Source organism: Nelumbo lutea, chromosome 6 (assembly GCF_056320005.1).
Source record: "Nelumbo lutea isolate HS-2025 chromosome 6, American lotus-T2T, whole genome shotgun sequence".
Taxonomy (NCBI): Eukaryota; Viridiplantae; Streptophyta; class Magnoliopsida; order Proteales; family Nelumbonaceae; genus Nelumbo; species Nelumbo lutea.
In genome coordinates this window covers 15,137,975-15,153,960 of record NC_142689.1, presented here as the reverse complement: position 1 = coordinate 15,153,960, position 15,986 = coordinate 15,137,975, and the positions used below count along the sequence as shown (strand labels likewise).

Here is a 15,986-nt window from a genome sequence, read left to right as displayed (position 1 = left end):
ATTGAAACCAAAACCATTTTGAATTCCTAAGCAAGTTGATGGTTTGAATGGGCTCTGTTTTCTAAAACAAAAAGAACTGCCACATCAGCAAAAATGTATACTTTTTTTTTGTGCTATGGCAGTTGTTTTTTCTTTTGGAGAACAAAACCACTCACATTGAGAACGCCCCCTTAATATCACATTCTATAAATAAATCATATAATTTCTATACTGTAAAGTTTATCAGAATCATGCTTTTTGAAACAAAAACATAGTTCAAGAACACTTTTTTTTTTTTTTTGCAGATGTGGCAATTTCAAAAATAAATGAAAATAAAAACATTCGTATTATAGAATTGTAAAACACCCCATGAAAAAGAGAAAATACAGTTATTAATGAATGGTAATATGATTTTAAAAACTTAAATATAATTTGAATAGAACACATAACCCAAAATAGTTGAGATTAGGGGCTTAGGGCTAAGTTGAATTGAGTTAGGTATATAATATAACAATACAATCGAGTTATTGGCAATACATGAATTATAAACCCTAATGTTTTTGAAATGGCCACTAGGCATATCTCTTCGAATGTGGAGGCACAGGACCAAACCCATGTATCTCCAGGCTTCCGTGTTAAGGAAAATGGACTAATATGTACCCTCCTCTACCCCCACCCCCTTAATCCCCTGTAACATGTAATTTGTAATACAAAGAAAAATAAACCCTAATGTGTTCTAACAAAGATCATGACTGTGCCCCAATGAAATTTTCTGATCGGTTGCTTTTAAAAAGAAAATCCATGAATGATTATAGAACTACTTTTTTTCTTTCTTCATGGATACAGCATTGAGCTTATCATTTCGAATCATTGGATGAGTTGATCCCTATGAGTGGACCCATTTTGTGGTAGGGATGGCAATGGGTACATGGGGATCCACGAAAAAAAATTGCCCTTTCTATTCTCTAACCCGTCTCACCTGATTATCATTATATACAAATCTTATATACTATTGTTATCATTTTCAAATTGGAAATTCAAATTCAACTACCTTAAGTAGCCCATTAAACTCAATAAAATCGATTCTGTTTAACACTCCATTTATCATAATTGACTCCATAACCAACCTTATTTAACACAACTTATAACATTAATCTATTAGTTTCATTAATTAATTATCTCCATCTCATAATTAATTCCATTTAAATATAATTTAAAACCAGTCTTGTATAAAACTAAAATGTTATTTTAAAAAGAAAATAAATTTCTAATCAGTTGATTTTAAAAAGAAAATCCATGAATGAACCATTATAGGGCCTCATGGATACAGCATTGAGCTTATCATTTCAAACCATTGGATGAGTTGATCCCTATATGAGTGGACCCATTCAGTGCAGTAGTGGAACTAATTAAGGGTGTCAATGAAACCAGTTTTGGATTGGACCCCATCCAGTCCAAAATCAATTTGGATTGGACCAATCTGGTCCAAAATATTTATTAGATTCGATTGGAACCTATTCGTCCCATAACAAATTTATATTGGATTGGATCAGCATCTGGTCCATTGATATAAGATAAGAATATATGTATCAATGGACCAGGTTTGGATTGAAACCAATCTAAATTAAAATGAATTTGAACAGATTGGATGGTCCAAACATTGAATTGGACCGGTCCAAAACATTCAATAGATTGGATTAGACCAGATTCATTTATAATGGACTCACATTGGACTGGATCGAATTGGACTAAATCCAGTCCAATTGACACCCTTGAGTGGAACCAGTCGCTTGAAAACTACATCTCCAATAAAGATCATCAAATTGCTGACATCCTCACAAAACCACTATCCTCTTCTCGGTTCCCTATCCTTGTGCTTGCCGGGGGATATGTTTAAGATAAATCAATAGTGCAGCTAGACGAGTTACCTTACATTATTAGGGTATAGCGAGTCTTCTGTTGTTATCCTGTGTTGTAACTCTAATTTTTATTACGTTTTTTCTTTTAATTTTAAAATTGCTTCTACATATGTATGTATTCACAAAAAAAAAAAAAAAAGAGTATTGACTATTGGGCATCCTTTAATTATTACATTTTTGTCTAATAACTTATAGACTTGTAACTATACATTAATACATGCCATACTTTGAACCTTGCCGGAATTTCGTACGAGAGACCCAATTTAGAGCGAGCTCAAGATTCTATAACTTGAAATCTTGGAATTCTTTTACTAATAGGCTTTTAGATGAAAGTTTATGTTGGGAATTGGGGTTACGGAAATTTGGAGGGAAAGCGCTGAGATATCTAAAGATACTATCACACTCTCACATAGTCTTAAGCAAGAATCTACAATCAACAACAGAACAGTTTAGACTCATAATATCCAGTTGGTGTTATATAATAAAGTGAATCTATCACTACGAAAATGCATTTCTGTAAATACACTGGTAAAAAAGAAAAGGTGTAAGTAGAGCAACAACAACAACAAGAAGAGAAGAAATGACGAGTAGTGCTCATATTATCTGTGGAGGAGGTGCTACAAAATATGAGTATTGCTTATTTTTATATGGAGGTGGTGGCGGGTTCAAGATTTGTCTGAGGTTTCGAGACCATTTCTCTTTCTCCTCATGACTGGTGGTTGATTTACTTTCCCTTTCCTCTGGAATAATACAACCTTTTCTGCCTGCAGGTAATAGCTTTCTTGGTCCGCCTCGGCCTCGAGAAGCAAATAACCACGATAGACTTTGCTCATTACCTTCCATAGAGAGCACAAAAACAAATAAGTTACACTTTTCTAAGCCTCTACACGTACGCATCTGGGTTTATAGAGTCTTAACTCATCATCATGTGAAAATTAAAGGTTACAGAGGTAGGGTTAGAATGGAAAAGTAGTCAATTGGAAAAGAGGAATACCATGGAGAGACAACGTAGGATAATTCGCTGAAGTAGTGCTCAGAAGGAGGAAGAGAACCAGTATTAATGCAGCAAAAGTCTTCGCCGGAAAACCGCCCATCTTGAGGGTGAATGGTAATAGTCAGTTTTCTAAGACTAGTTTGTCACTACTTCTCTATGCATATCTGGTTTTCTCATTTTGCGCGACCATATATGACAGGCAGAGTGAAGTAGGTAGAGGCAGCTGTTGAGGTTGACTCTCTGATCGAGCTGTTGTGATGAGACAACGAATGGTTGGTAGAATGGCAATTAGCGAACTCAGACGAAACTTCTGTTTTAAATTGTTTCAGCCGACGTGCCGACTGCGAGTGTAAAATTTGGTTCAGATTTTACTTTTCTTTATCAATTGACTTGTGAAAAGTAACATTAGAAGTCAAATCATCTAAGAGAATTGAAGATATGATACCCACTTCATCTCTGGGAGAGAATTGACGATGAAGGTGGTGTAAAATTTGTATCAGCTTCTAAGATGCAAAATTTGCATTATGAATAAATACATACGAGACAGAAAAATAATAATAAAAATTTTGTAATTTATCAGATAATAATGCAAATCATAATTACAAATAAGTCGATGCAAAAATTGAGGTGATGCAAATTTTGCATCTGGTTTATATTTGCACTGCAAACCAACAGGGTCTCAGGATCTTCTGTTATCTTGGTCCTGCAGGTTCAATAAATATACAACACGCGCGTAAGAAGATATAGCTTGATAACCCACAAATGTCAGGATATATCTCAGACGCAAGAAGACAATTTATCTATTAATGGGTAGAGCTTACTACAAATGGGTCGTCCATATTAGTCAAAATTAAAGCTGCTTTGCAAGTCGAGAGAGATTGGACGACAAGGCATATCAAGAATATTAGGTCACCGGCCAACCTTTTTTTATTTGTTTAATTTTAGGCCAACAACCTCTAATCCAACAAAAGGGTCGGTTGAGTTGACTCTGCAATGATTGGTCAGTTTTAGTTCCATGATTATCATCAATCAGAGTCATAATTATCATCCATAAGAATTCAAATCTGTCCCCCACAAAATGCGTCCAAAAATGTTTATATGACTAGCGCTCATCAATATATTAGCTGCGCGGAGGAGGTGCCAATCTATATGCATATGACAATGGCTTATTTTTATATGGCAGTGGTGGTGGTGACAATATTTGTGTTAGGAGGTTTCGAGACCATTTCTCTTTCTCCTCATCAGTTTTTATTTTACTTTTTCCATCTGGAATACAACCTTTGTTGCCTGGTTAAACCTTTCTTGGTCGTTCGCCTAGAGAAGCAGATAACCACCATAGACTTTTCTCATCACCTTCAGAGAGAGAGAGAGAACACATAAGCAAACCAAACCAAAAAAATACGCTTAGTCATAAAGTCTCAATTCATCAAATTAATAAAATGGTTACACCATTTGAATGGAGATGAAGTCGATTGGAAAAGAGGAATACCATGAAAAGATATGGTGGGATTCGCTGAAGTAGTACTGCTCATCAGAAGAAGGAAGAGAACCAGTAATACAGCAAAAGTCTTCACCGGAAAACCACCCATCTTGACGGTGAATGGTAATCTTCACTTTAACTTTTCTAAGCGTCTACACACATCTAGTTTCCTCATTTTGTGGATCATATATGCATGGTAGGCAGAATAGTGAAGTAGGTAATAAAGACAGCTGTTTGGGTTGACTCTCTCTGTCTCAGCAGTCAGCATCACAAACCAAATCAAAGGCCGGTAGAGTAGCAAACTAGCTCAGACGATATTTCCCTTATAAATTGATTAGTTGTTTCACACAACGGCTCAATATATAACGGCTTCCAATATTTCTTTATTCAGGTGTAAATACATGGGAGTGCAAATACACTGAGAGTGTAAATTCAACTGGTTTGCTCTTATATTTGTTTGTGACAAGTAACTAAGAAAGTCAAATGGTGTGGTCCAAGAGGAGGATTATTTGTTTTGGAACGAGTAGGAAGTAACATGATGTGATGTCAAAGACAATTGAAGATGGTGTTAAGGTGGTGTAAATTTTGCATCAAATTTTGGGATGCAAAATTTATGGTGCTTAGGCTGTGTTGGGTTGCAATGCAAATAAATTTGTACTGATGCAAAATCATGGTAGTGCAAATAATTTGAGTGTAAATTCTGACCTATTTTTGTCTCAAATTTTAACTTATTTTGTTTGATTTCAGTACAAATAAAGTAAATTAAGACATGAGGCAGAATCAAGTAAAATTCAAAACAAAATTAAACAAGAATTTGCATTTTTTTTTACATTGTACTTGCACTGCAACCAAACACAGCCTAAATGAGTAAAACAAATATAAAAACATAGATGCCATTGAATAAATTATAGCTAGTTAGCTTCAATAAACTATTGGAGAGAGAGAGAGAGAGAGAGAGAGAGAGAGAGACTTATCTTACACGTTCTATTAGATCAGTTTCCTCGACCATCTCAATCATCCATTCTAACTTCAGTAAACCTATAAAATAATTAAGCATATCAAATTTTGTATAAAGATATAAATATTTAAAAAGTGATGCATCTAAGGGGGCGTTCTATAATGTGAACTGTTTTTTTCTTTTTTTTTTGTTGCCAGTTCCAAAAACAAATTAAAACCATTTGTTTGAAAATATATTGTTCCTTAAAACAAAAACACAAAAAACATATTCTTGGTTGTGTATGTTTTGTTTTCAAAACTGAAATCAAAAGCACGTTCTAATTGAGTCCAATTTCAAAAACATGTTTTCATCTAATTATTGAACAGAATGTTCCATAAATCATATAATTTCTATACAAGAAAATTTGCTTTTGTTTTAAAAACAAATATACTTGTTTTCTCTTTGAAAACAAAAACAGAGTTCAAAAACATGCTGTTTTTTGTCCAAAAAGAAATGAAAACAAAAGCATTCATGTTGAAAACGACCCCTAAGATTGCAACTTGATTTATAAGTTAGGATTGAGCATAGAATTCTGTCATTGAAATATTGAGATACTAACATGGCTTCAGATATTATTGGACTGTCAATGAAAGGGATAGGTGTATCACCTAACTAAATATAGCATGATAGCAAAAGGCATGAATCAGTCACATTACCCAAGAGAAACCATAAAAACCCCTGCCATGTCATCGGAGGCTTATGTGGTCATTTTCAACATGGGACTTTTAACCCATGTTGGACATAGCATGGATTATTTGAAAAGAAAAAAAAAATCATTTTCTCACCCACTCCTTATGTCTTTCAATCTCTCTCCCACTATCTCACTCTCACAGTTGTCTCTCCTTGCTCAATCTCTCTCATTCTCTCCATCTCTGTTAACCTATTATTCTCCCTCAATCTCTCTCATTTAATCTCTCCTTTCCCTCATTTTCTCTCTCAGTCGATCTCTCCTTCTCCCTCATTCTCTCTCTCAATTGATCTCTCCTTGTCCCTCAACCGCTATCGTTCTTTCTCAGTATCTTTCTTGCTCATTCTCTCGTTCTTTTTTTTATTTTTCTTACACACTTATACTGTATTAACCAGACCATATTAAAGAACATAAGACCAACTTGGTATGGTTCTAACTCATTTAGCCCAAATTGATTAAATTTCAAAAGAAACTCTTGGCTATGAAACTTACACCAACTTGAGTGGAAGGGAGGTTGAGAGGCAAAGGGAACAAGAGAGACAAAGGGAGCAAGAGATCGAGAGGCAAAGGGAGTAGGAGAGACAAAGGGAATGGGAGATCAAGAGGCAGAGGGAGCGAGAGATCAAGAAGCACAGGGAGCGAGAGAGACAAAGGGAGTAGGAGATCAACAGAGGGAGCGGGAGATTGAGAGAAAGAGGGGTCAAGAGATGGATGTTTTGGTTTTGGTTTAAATTTTTTATCGTGTCCAACATAGATTAAGAGTCTCATGTTGACAACAACCACATAAGCCTCTGATGACATGGCGGGGGTTTTTATAATTTGAAATGTATAGCCGGATGTTAGAGTTTTGTTGGTTTCTGAACCAACCTACAGCATTAATTTAAATGCACTGCCAGCTTTAATCATAATTTTCCCAAAAACAAATACATCTCCAAACCATAGAACTGGCTTGCTTCTTCAGTCCAGCACTCCAGCTATTCCCAAATCCATCCCTCTCATCCTTTGGAATACATACCCTATCAACAAACTATTAGAATCGGCCAAATGGCACTCACAAGCCACCCCATCCACTTGGAAAAGTTTTGATCCCTTATCAATCCATTCCAATCCACCATAACTTTTGACAAAACTTCCTCTATCTTTCATTTACTAAATCCCAGTTCTGAAAAATACAGTTAGAACTGAAGAATCAAAAATCCTCCAAAATCATAGGTAGAGTTCCAGTTTGTCTGGATCTTCACATACAAGAAAATATAACCCAACTCACCTAACTCGAATCTAGAGTACAGAATTTCATTACCACCCAACAATTTTATGCTATTGAAACAATTTCTAATAGTATTTTAAGGTTTCAAAAGGCAGTTCTGAAATCGTATTCAATATATAAATTTGCAGGTAAAACAAGCGTACGCCTGTCCACTACAGTTGGATTATAGGGGTGGAGATAGGATGGACCAGCCGGTTGGTCCAAACCAACTTGGTCTGGCTGGATTATAATGGGTTGCCCGATATGAGAAATGTCAACTAATAGATTGAGTGTGTGCTTTTGTCCATTCAACGGACCCAGGTTTTTGTAGAACCAGTAAATTCAGGTATGGACTGGCCTTTAATCGAAGGAAGAGTTTCAATCAGGCTAACAAGAAAAGATTTGAATAATGCTTTCTTGGACTATGGAGTAGGGATTGAGAAGGGTTCCCATTTTGGCCTTGGCTAAAACCTTGGGCTGCATTTGGTTTCGATGAAAAATCTAATTTTCATAATTTCATTAATGCAAATGCATGAGAATGCAAATCTGATTTAGTTTTGCACTTCTTTGTTTGACAGGAAAAAGATTAGTGTAGCAAATAAAATGCTAAGCTTAGCTTTTTATTAATTACTTTGGCCCAAATTGACATAAATCTGTACCACGTGTGGGACCTATATAGGCATCAAAATGTGGGGTCATGGATACATTTCACAAGTAGGCTCTACCTTTAAAACGAATTTATTAGATTTATAAAAATCAGTCTTGCAATCGTAGCTTAAATATTTTGACCCTACTAAGATATATGCTTGCATATACATTTGTACCACGTGTGAGTCTGTGAGACCTACAAAGGCAACAAAATGTGGGGTCACAATATGTGAGACCTACATAGACATTTGCCCCACCTATAAAATGAATTTATTTAAATCCACAAAAATCAGCTTTATACAAAATTGTGAACTAGGGTCCAAAGATGAGCCCCCTAACATTCAAGTGGTCTCTTTGCCATTTCGCAAATATCATGGAAACATTCCACCCTGTTAATTCATTCACTTCTAACATACAAAGTAGCTGAAAACAAATCCATGAAATTCAATAACCAACAAGAAAATGCCTTTTTTGTCAATCCCCAAAACCACCTAACCAAGTGAACAAAACTCAATCTATCTATTGACTTTAGATGAAAAATGTAGACTCAAATGCCTTCAAAAGATTTCAGTAGTAACCCTCACTTGATGGCAAGAGACTCAAGTAGACCTAATCAGAAACCTCCTGGCCTCCTGCCACAACCAATACAAGAAAATTATAACTCTTTTTATTATTTTTTTTTTCAGAGTACTTGCTTCTAGCTATCACCGTTAATGTGATAGGTGTGATATGACTAGAAAAAGTTAGAAAAATATATTTAAGTGACAGGTGTTGCATGACAAAAAAAAAGGTGAGGCTTTTAAATGGGCTAATGCAATTTACACAAACAACTAATAAAGTACGCTAAAAAGAACTACCAAATGAATAAGCTAAAATTCGAAAAATCATAAGTTATATAGAGAAGGCAAATACAGCCCAAATGGTTGAGAATTGGAAAAAAGCTATGCTAAATATAGAAAGGTCTATATAAAATTTAGTATGTTGTTGGACAGCAAGCAAGTACTAAATCTTGGAACATTATGAGACAAAAATTCTAAAATTTAGAACACCTTTGTCAACAGCTGAAGGAAGTCCACCATCACCGCTAGCCATATGGTGGAAGGCATGGCTTTGAGATTAACCAATATTGTCTAACAAAATGCTGCGGATAAAAGCAAAAACACCAAGGCAAAATTTCCTCACCATAGTGAGAGTAAAGACAACAAGAAAAGTGCATCTCAATATGTAATGTTTAACATAATGATGTTTCTTCTTCCCCTTTTTGGGAGCAGGGGGGAAAACTCAACAAGATTTGCTGCTTGCACTCATTTTCATCCATAGCAGTCCCAAAGCTCTTGAAAAATTGGTTTAGAGTTCAAAGACTAAACTACATGTTATTATCATCTTCTAAACCCCACCTAGATTATTATTATTATTTTGCACAATCATCAAATTGAAACAAGCATCTTACAAAGATTGGCAAAAGACTAACAATAGAGAAAACTTAGAGAAATATAAAACCATAAGAAACAAAGTTAAAAAGATAGTAAGTGAAGTTAAATTTAAGGCAATATGATGACCTCTGTCATAAATCAGGTACCAAAGATAGAGAAAAAGGAATTTATAAACTTGCAAAAATGAGATAAAGCAAGGGTACAGATTCAAACCATGTTAGGTGCATTGAAGAAGAAGACAAAAGAATATTGGTAAAAGATGAGAAAATCAAGGTAACATAGAAAAACCATTTTGCAAACATATTAAATGAACAACATATAGAGAGTACTAATGGAGGATAGATTAGTAATTTAGTATATAAGTAGTATTAAAATAACATGTACCTTCATATTAGAATTACTGAAGTGAAAGAAGCACCAAATAAGATGAAGTAAAAAGTGTTAGGACCCAATAGCATTCCAATAGAAATGTGGAAAGGAAAGGTATGGAGAGGTAGGCTTGTTGTGGCTAACTAGGCTATTTTAATGAGATAATGAAAGAAAAAAAAAATGTATGATGAATGGAGAAAGAGCAATATGATGCCTATACTTAAGAACAAAGGTGATATACAAAATTGTAATAACTATCAGGGGATTAAACTCATGAGTCACACTTTGAAATTTTAGGAGAGAATAATTAAACAAAGGTACAACAAGAAACAAGTATATTAGAGAACTAATTTAGGTTTGTGCTATGGATATCAACCATAGAAGCTATCTTTCTTCTAAGACAATTAATAGAAGTTTAAATAGAAGAGAAGGGATCTTCATATGATTTTCATTAATTTAGAGAATGCATATAAGAGAGTCTCCAGAGAGATAATATGGTGGATCTTGGAAAGGAAAGGAGTTCCAAATAGGCATATAGACCTAATTAAGGATATGTATAAGGGTGCAACAACCAATGTTAGATACCTATGGGAGAGACATCAAATTTTACACTGCTGATTGATCTTCACCAAGGTTCAGCACTTAGCCCTTATTTATTTGCACTAATCATAGATAAATTGACTAAACATATTCAAGAGTAGATCCCATGGTGCACGTTGTTTGTTAACAACATTGTTTTAATTGATGAAACTAATGAAAGATTAAATACAAAATTAAGCTTATGGACAAATACCTTAAAAACAAGAGGTTTTAAAATAAGTAGGACTAAAATAGAATATACGATATATAAATTTAATGATAATAATAGTGCAAATCATAGTACATTTAGGATTAGAGGTCAAGAAATAACTCAATTTGACCTTTTCTAGTACATTGGTTCAATACTATATAACAAGGAAGAGATTGAAGAGGATGTCATCCAAACAATCAAAGCAGGATGAGCAAAATGGAGAGGTGAATCCAAAATCTTATGTGCTAGGCGAATACCACTTAGATTAAAAGAAAAATTATATAAAACAATTGTAAGTCCAATTATGTTGTATGGAGCATAATGTTGGGTAGTCAATAAACATGTCCAAAAAATGAGTGTGGAAAAAATGTGTATGCTGAGATGGATTGGTGGAAAAAACTAGAAAGGGTGATAGCACCCATAAGAAGAAGAGGTCTATTGCAAGTTGAAGGGCCTAGAAGGGGTAAGGATAGACCAAAAAGGACAATTAACGAAGTAGTAAAAAATGATTTTTTAAGTGCTAATAATCTAACAATGGATATCGCATTAAATAGAATGGAGTGACGAAACAGGAATCATGTAGCCAACACCAAATAGTTGGGATAAGGCTTGGATGATGATGATCAAAAATACAAGATTCTTAAAGCTATATATCTTAACAATAATGAAGTTCTATCTCTAGTTAATCTACAACTATTTAGTTATCTAATGTGAACTAACAGAATTTTTTCCTTCAAGGGTTAGGTAGGACAACTAATTGGGCATCCTTGCTGATCTAATTTCTTTGTGTTTATAGTTATGGATGGCCATACTCATGCTGTTCAGCCTTCATTATCAGTTAGAACAGTGCTTCATATCTTATAAATTGAATGTACTCAATACCGTGTATTGTTTATATAATTCATCCAAGTGAAGCAGACACTTAAAAAGACATGGAGGCAGCATATGAGTTTCTCCAGATCAAGTATGGAATAAGCCCACGATACTTGATTCCATATGGACAATCAGTTGGAAGAGGGCCAACATTGCACGTGGCAGTTCAACTACCAAGGATGAGAAGTTGCATAGTGCTATACTTTCTGGATTCCATGTGCTGTGTCATGCGAATTTCAGATGCTACTTTGACATTTATAAGGTGAGTAGACTATCTTGGCCACTGCAATTTAAAGATGGTAAACCTAGAGTACCTGTGAAGTAAAGATTCTTGGCTGATCAAGATATCAATATACAATGCACTCAGGCAGCACGTAATGGGATTTGATACTCTGGCTCAGAAAAGATATTCTAACAAGAAGATGGCCATCAGAGTGTCAAATGGGATTCTTTTATCATAACTTTTCTTGATGATGTTTTTGATGAGGCCAACTCCTCTAAGATGCCAAGAGAATATACAACTAGACAGACAATTCCATTATTTGGTTATTAAGAATAAGGTGATGGAGCAGTTCTTATAAGTTATCATTATCCATTGCCATATGCTATGTCACCGCATCAATGGACCTCTCTATATCATTTGAAAAGGCTCCTGTAAGGATATGATCTTGGTTATCCAAACGGTTCAACCTGTTATAGCATCATCCTACTAGTAGACCTCATGTCCATTCACTGTTCACCTAGTCGGTACCTCATATTTGCACTTCAAAGAGTTTTATGCTCTTTTTATTGCTACATAAAGCCTACTAATTATACTTAAACAATGCAGAAGTTCAACAAATTCAAAGGTGAAGAAACCAGTGCTTCTTATCCATGTAAGTGTTTACTTGCCATCCATGGTTCTACATATTCATGCTTTCCAGTTCTTGATCCGTTTATCAGAACATGGGTTAGATTGAAGGAATTTCATGCTTCACTTCACTTTGAGTAATAGATAGCAAAAAACTTTATGACCATTTTGAATAATGGAAAAAGAGGTCTAGGTCAAGTGTATTTTATTTGGTGCTTCATGTATGCAGGGAGTGTGCTGATTACTATTCCAGATAATAGGCATTGCCTAGGAAGGTTTTACTGCATGAATCAACAAATAACTATGATACTTGTATATATCTGGTACCCATTATGTCCTTGTCTGTACCTGGGTAACATAGACCTCTTTTATGAACCTAACTATTTGGTTTACTGTTTAGGTAGTTCAGGAAGAAAATATGATTTTGTTGCAGAGAAACCCAAGAAAACAGATTCGAAATGGCACTCAAATGAAAATAAAATAGAGATAAAGAGAAAGCAAGCACAGAGAACACACAGATCTACGTGGTTCGGCTTATAGCCTACGTCCACGGGCGAAGGAGGAACAGAAATCCACTATGTAGTAGGTAATGGAGAAGAAATACAGATTTGTGCTCTCACAGAAAACCCTAAGCCCCAAAATACATCCAATACCTCCCAAGACTCCGTCTTCTGTATACAAGAGAGAAAACCCCCCAAAAAATACATGACTCTTTGTATTCGGTTCGGACCTATAAGATGAATATGGGTCAGGTCCATACCGCCACAGAGGGCGCAGCCCCCGCACCCCCAATGGTGATTTGTGGTGGGCGACGGGCTTGGGTACGCATCCACCACAAACCACTATGAAATTTTGCCTTCGGGTTTTTCTCAAATTAATTCGAAGCGGATTCATGAAGTGGGTTGCCACAAAGAATTCAAGGCACAAACATAACAGATTTGCATACCAATAAGAATTTCCTTTTCCAGATTCTGGGATTACCTGATTCATATTTTGGTGACCTCATCTGCCATGAATACTTCTTTTGAATTTTCACCTCTCTAACTTGCAGAACAGTGTTTTCCAAATTTATTAGCTGTCCTATATTAATCTCCCAAAATCAAACCTCCTGTGCACTGGTTTTTAGCACTTCCTGGTAGTTACTAGATTAGCCGTTCTATATTAATCTTTGAGTTTTTTTCTGTTTAGAAAAATATTTCATTAACAAAGCAAAAGAAAATAGAAACAAACCCAGTACTCGAAACCTGGAAAACAAAGCATCAGAAAACAGATACAAAACAATGACTCAAAACCTCATCTCTGAGAAAACAGAAAACAGATACATTGAACTAAGGACGTGGCATTTTGTGCTCCCTTATTGATACAGATAAGCAGGATCCAAAATAAGAATTCCACAAAATTCAATCAACAACACACAAATCAATAAAAAATCCAAGGAGAAAAATGATGAGAACCAGAAATAAAGCCTAATCATCTATGCTTGATTGCTAGCCATGATGCACCATTGCAAGTTCCAGAGTTCGTTTGATCTCTGGAGAACGAAGGGGGAAGGAGATGCAATCACTTGCCCTATTTTTATTCCCCTATTTTGATGTAAAGTTTGTATAAAGTTTTTGGTTGCAAAATTTACATCTTAAAGCGATGCAAAGTGGGCCCACAAATTCAAACTTGTAATGCCGAAGGAGGTAAAATGTAAATGTGTTGTTAATGTTATTATTTTATCTCTGCTGTTAGTGTGCTGTCAGCTTGTTCTTTTCTTCTTTTAATTAGTTTATTATTAGGGTGTGCCGCCCAGGGGCACAAATGTAATCTCCCATTTATTATTTTGTTATATCATTATAAATAAGAAGCTGGGCGCCACCAGCAATACTTTTTGACTCCCAAACTATTTTCCCTCTCTCTCTTCTCTCTCTACTCTCTCTCCTCTCCTCTCTCTTTTCTCTTTCTCCAAGAAAGAAAATATGGTATCAAAGAAAGATTATGGGCAATAGGAGTCCTTTGTTCTCTTCAGAATCACATTCATCCACCCAGTTTTCTGATTTCTTGGACAGTGAAGGCAAGAAACCCTAACCGGACTGTGTAGAACAACCTGTTCCTGTTTCCAATGTTTTAAAACGCGGAGGCATGATGCGAGGCGTTTCACTACCTAGAGACATCAGGCATAGTTCAGAACGCAAGAGGCATAAGCCTCCCAAACACAAGGAGGTGTAAGGCTCCTTAAGAGGAGGGGGTTAGGAGGAGGATGAAGAGGAATGGGGGATTTCATTTTTTCTTTATTTTTAATAAAAATCTTTTGTATTAAGAAGAAAAAAGATGCATAACGTTAGTTGAAAGAGCGAGCAAAGCGAGCTCGCTGGAGAGGGGGGGTCGGGGGGGCTGGAGGGGGGGGGTCTGGGGTGCGAAGCCCCCCAGCCGAAGGGACAGGGGGCAAACCACTTTCTTTCCCCTTATCCTTTCTTCCCTTCCCTTTCCTTTTATTTTCTTTCCTTTTCTTTTTTTTTTTCTTCTCTTTCTTTTTCTTTCCCTTCCCTTTCTTTCCTTTCCTTTTTTTTCTTTTTTCTTTTTTTTCTGTCTTTATATATCAGATGTGCATGAGGCGCTTGAGGCATACGCCTCTAGCACGCCTCATGAAAAAAGCGCAAGAGGCGTACACCTCTTGCACCTGAGTCGTACGCCTCAGAGGTGTCAGCGCCTCTGGTATATGCCTCAGGGCGTTTTGGGAGTGCCTTGCCTGTAGGCGCCCACGCCTTTTAAAACACTGCCTGTTTCTTCTGGGCTCTTCCTTGGTTGTAGCACCAAGGTAACCCTAGTAAGAGAGAACCGATGCTCTGAAGACCCTGTTCTCTCTTTGGCCGATACTGTGAAGGCTTTTTTCTTTGGATTCGCACCTTTGAACAGGTGCTGTACAGGGTTGTATGATCCTCTTTGTCACAGGTATGTGCTGTGGTGTGTTGGTATGTGTAGTGGGTAGCCCAATGAGGACTGAGATTTAAATATCTGGATTGTTTGGTTGCTGTCAGTGAGTTTCAGCAGTATTTTATTATTTCTTTCTGAACTATTTGATTGTTCCTGGACTGTTTAGTTGCTACTGTGCATTTTATGGTGTTTGGTTTGGTGTTTAGTGCCCGGACTGAGACTGTGAAAGGTACTAGTTCAGTGGGGACTGGTCGTGTGCATCTGTAGATCAGTTTCTTGACTTGTAGTTTGTGTTGCTCTCAATGGCAAATGATGACTCTGCCTCATCCAGGGTTACATCAACCCATGGATCAACTGCTATGGAAGGTGAAACCATGATGTTTCCTATGCCAATTAACCCTTTAAATGGCCTAAACTACCTGGAGTGGGCCAACTGTGTAGAACTGTATGTAACAGTAAGGGGAAAAGCCAGTTACATAAATGGAAGGGTGAAAGAACCCAAGAGTGGGCCTAGGCGACTAGGCGATTTTAGAAGTCGCCTCACCCAATGATAAGGTGCTTTTGTATTAGGCGCTCACCCATATATATATATATATATATATATATATATATATATATATATATATATATATATATATATATATATATATATATTATTTTTGTTGAAGATTAATTAGTTTTATGATGTTTTTCTGAGTAAATTTTTATGTTAGTTGTTAGATAGGAGGTGGGGATCACAGTAGTTATGTGGGTCCAAATTTTATTACGTTTTTGAGTGTTATATATGCTGCTTTATGTTTTGCC

The 15,986-nt window shown here is 36.0% G+C and overlaps 1 protein-coding gene and 1 long non-coding RNA gene across 20 annotated transcripts in view; both read right to left on the bottom strand.

Annotated features, from left to right (window-relative positions):
• Window positions 1–2,346: 2,346 nt before the first annotated feature.
• Window positions 2,347–3,233, bottom strand: LOC148847543 (uncharacterized). The gene is made up of 2 exons (XR_016100522.1): window positions 2,893–3,233; window positions 2,347–2,734 (listed from the first exon to the last, which is right to left on the bottom strand). It is a non-coding gene; the product is annotated as an uncharacterized LOC148847543 (long non-coding RNA).
• Window positions 3,234–3,300: 67 nt separating this feature from the next.
• Window positions 3,301–15,986, bottom strand: part of DELTA-ADR (delta-adaptin) — a 40,005-nt gene continuing 27,319 nt past the window's right edge. For 4 of the 19 annotated variants that reach the window (XR_016100506.1, XR_016100504.1, XR_016100515.1 and 1 more), the window contains one exon: window positions 8,183–8,583. The gene's annotated coding sequence lies outside the window, so the exon portion shown is untranslated. Of the gene's footprint in view, window positions 3,596–3,874; window positions 4,246–4,381; window positions 4,622–5,159; window positions 5,411–8,182; window positions 8,584–9,000; window positions 9,093–15,986 lie in introns of those variants that run through there. The other 15 variants (XR_016100508.1, XR_016100505.1, XR_016100514.1 and 12 more) reach the window with 10 other exon arrangements.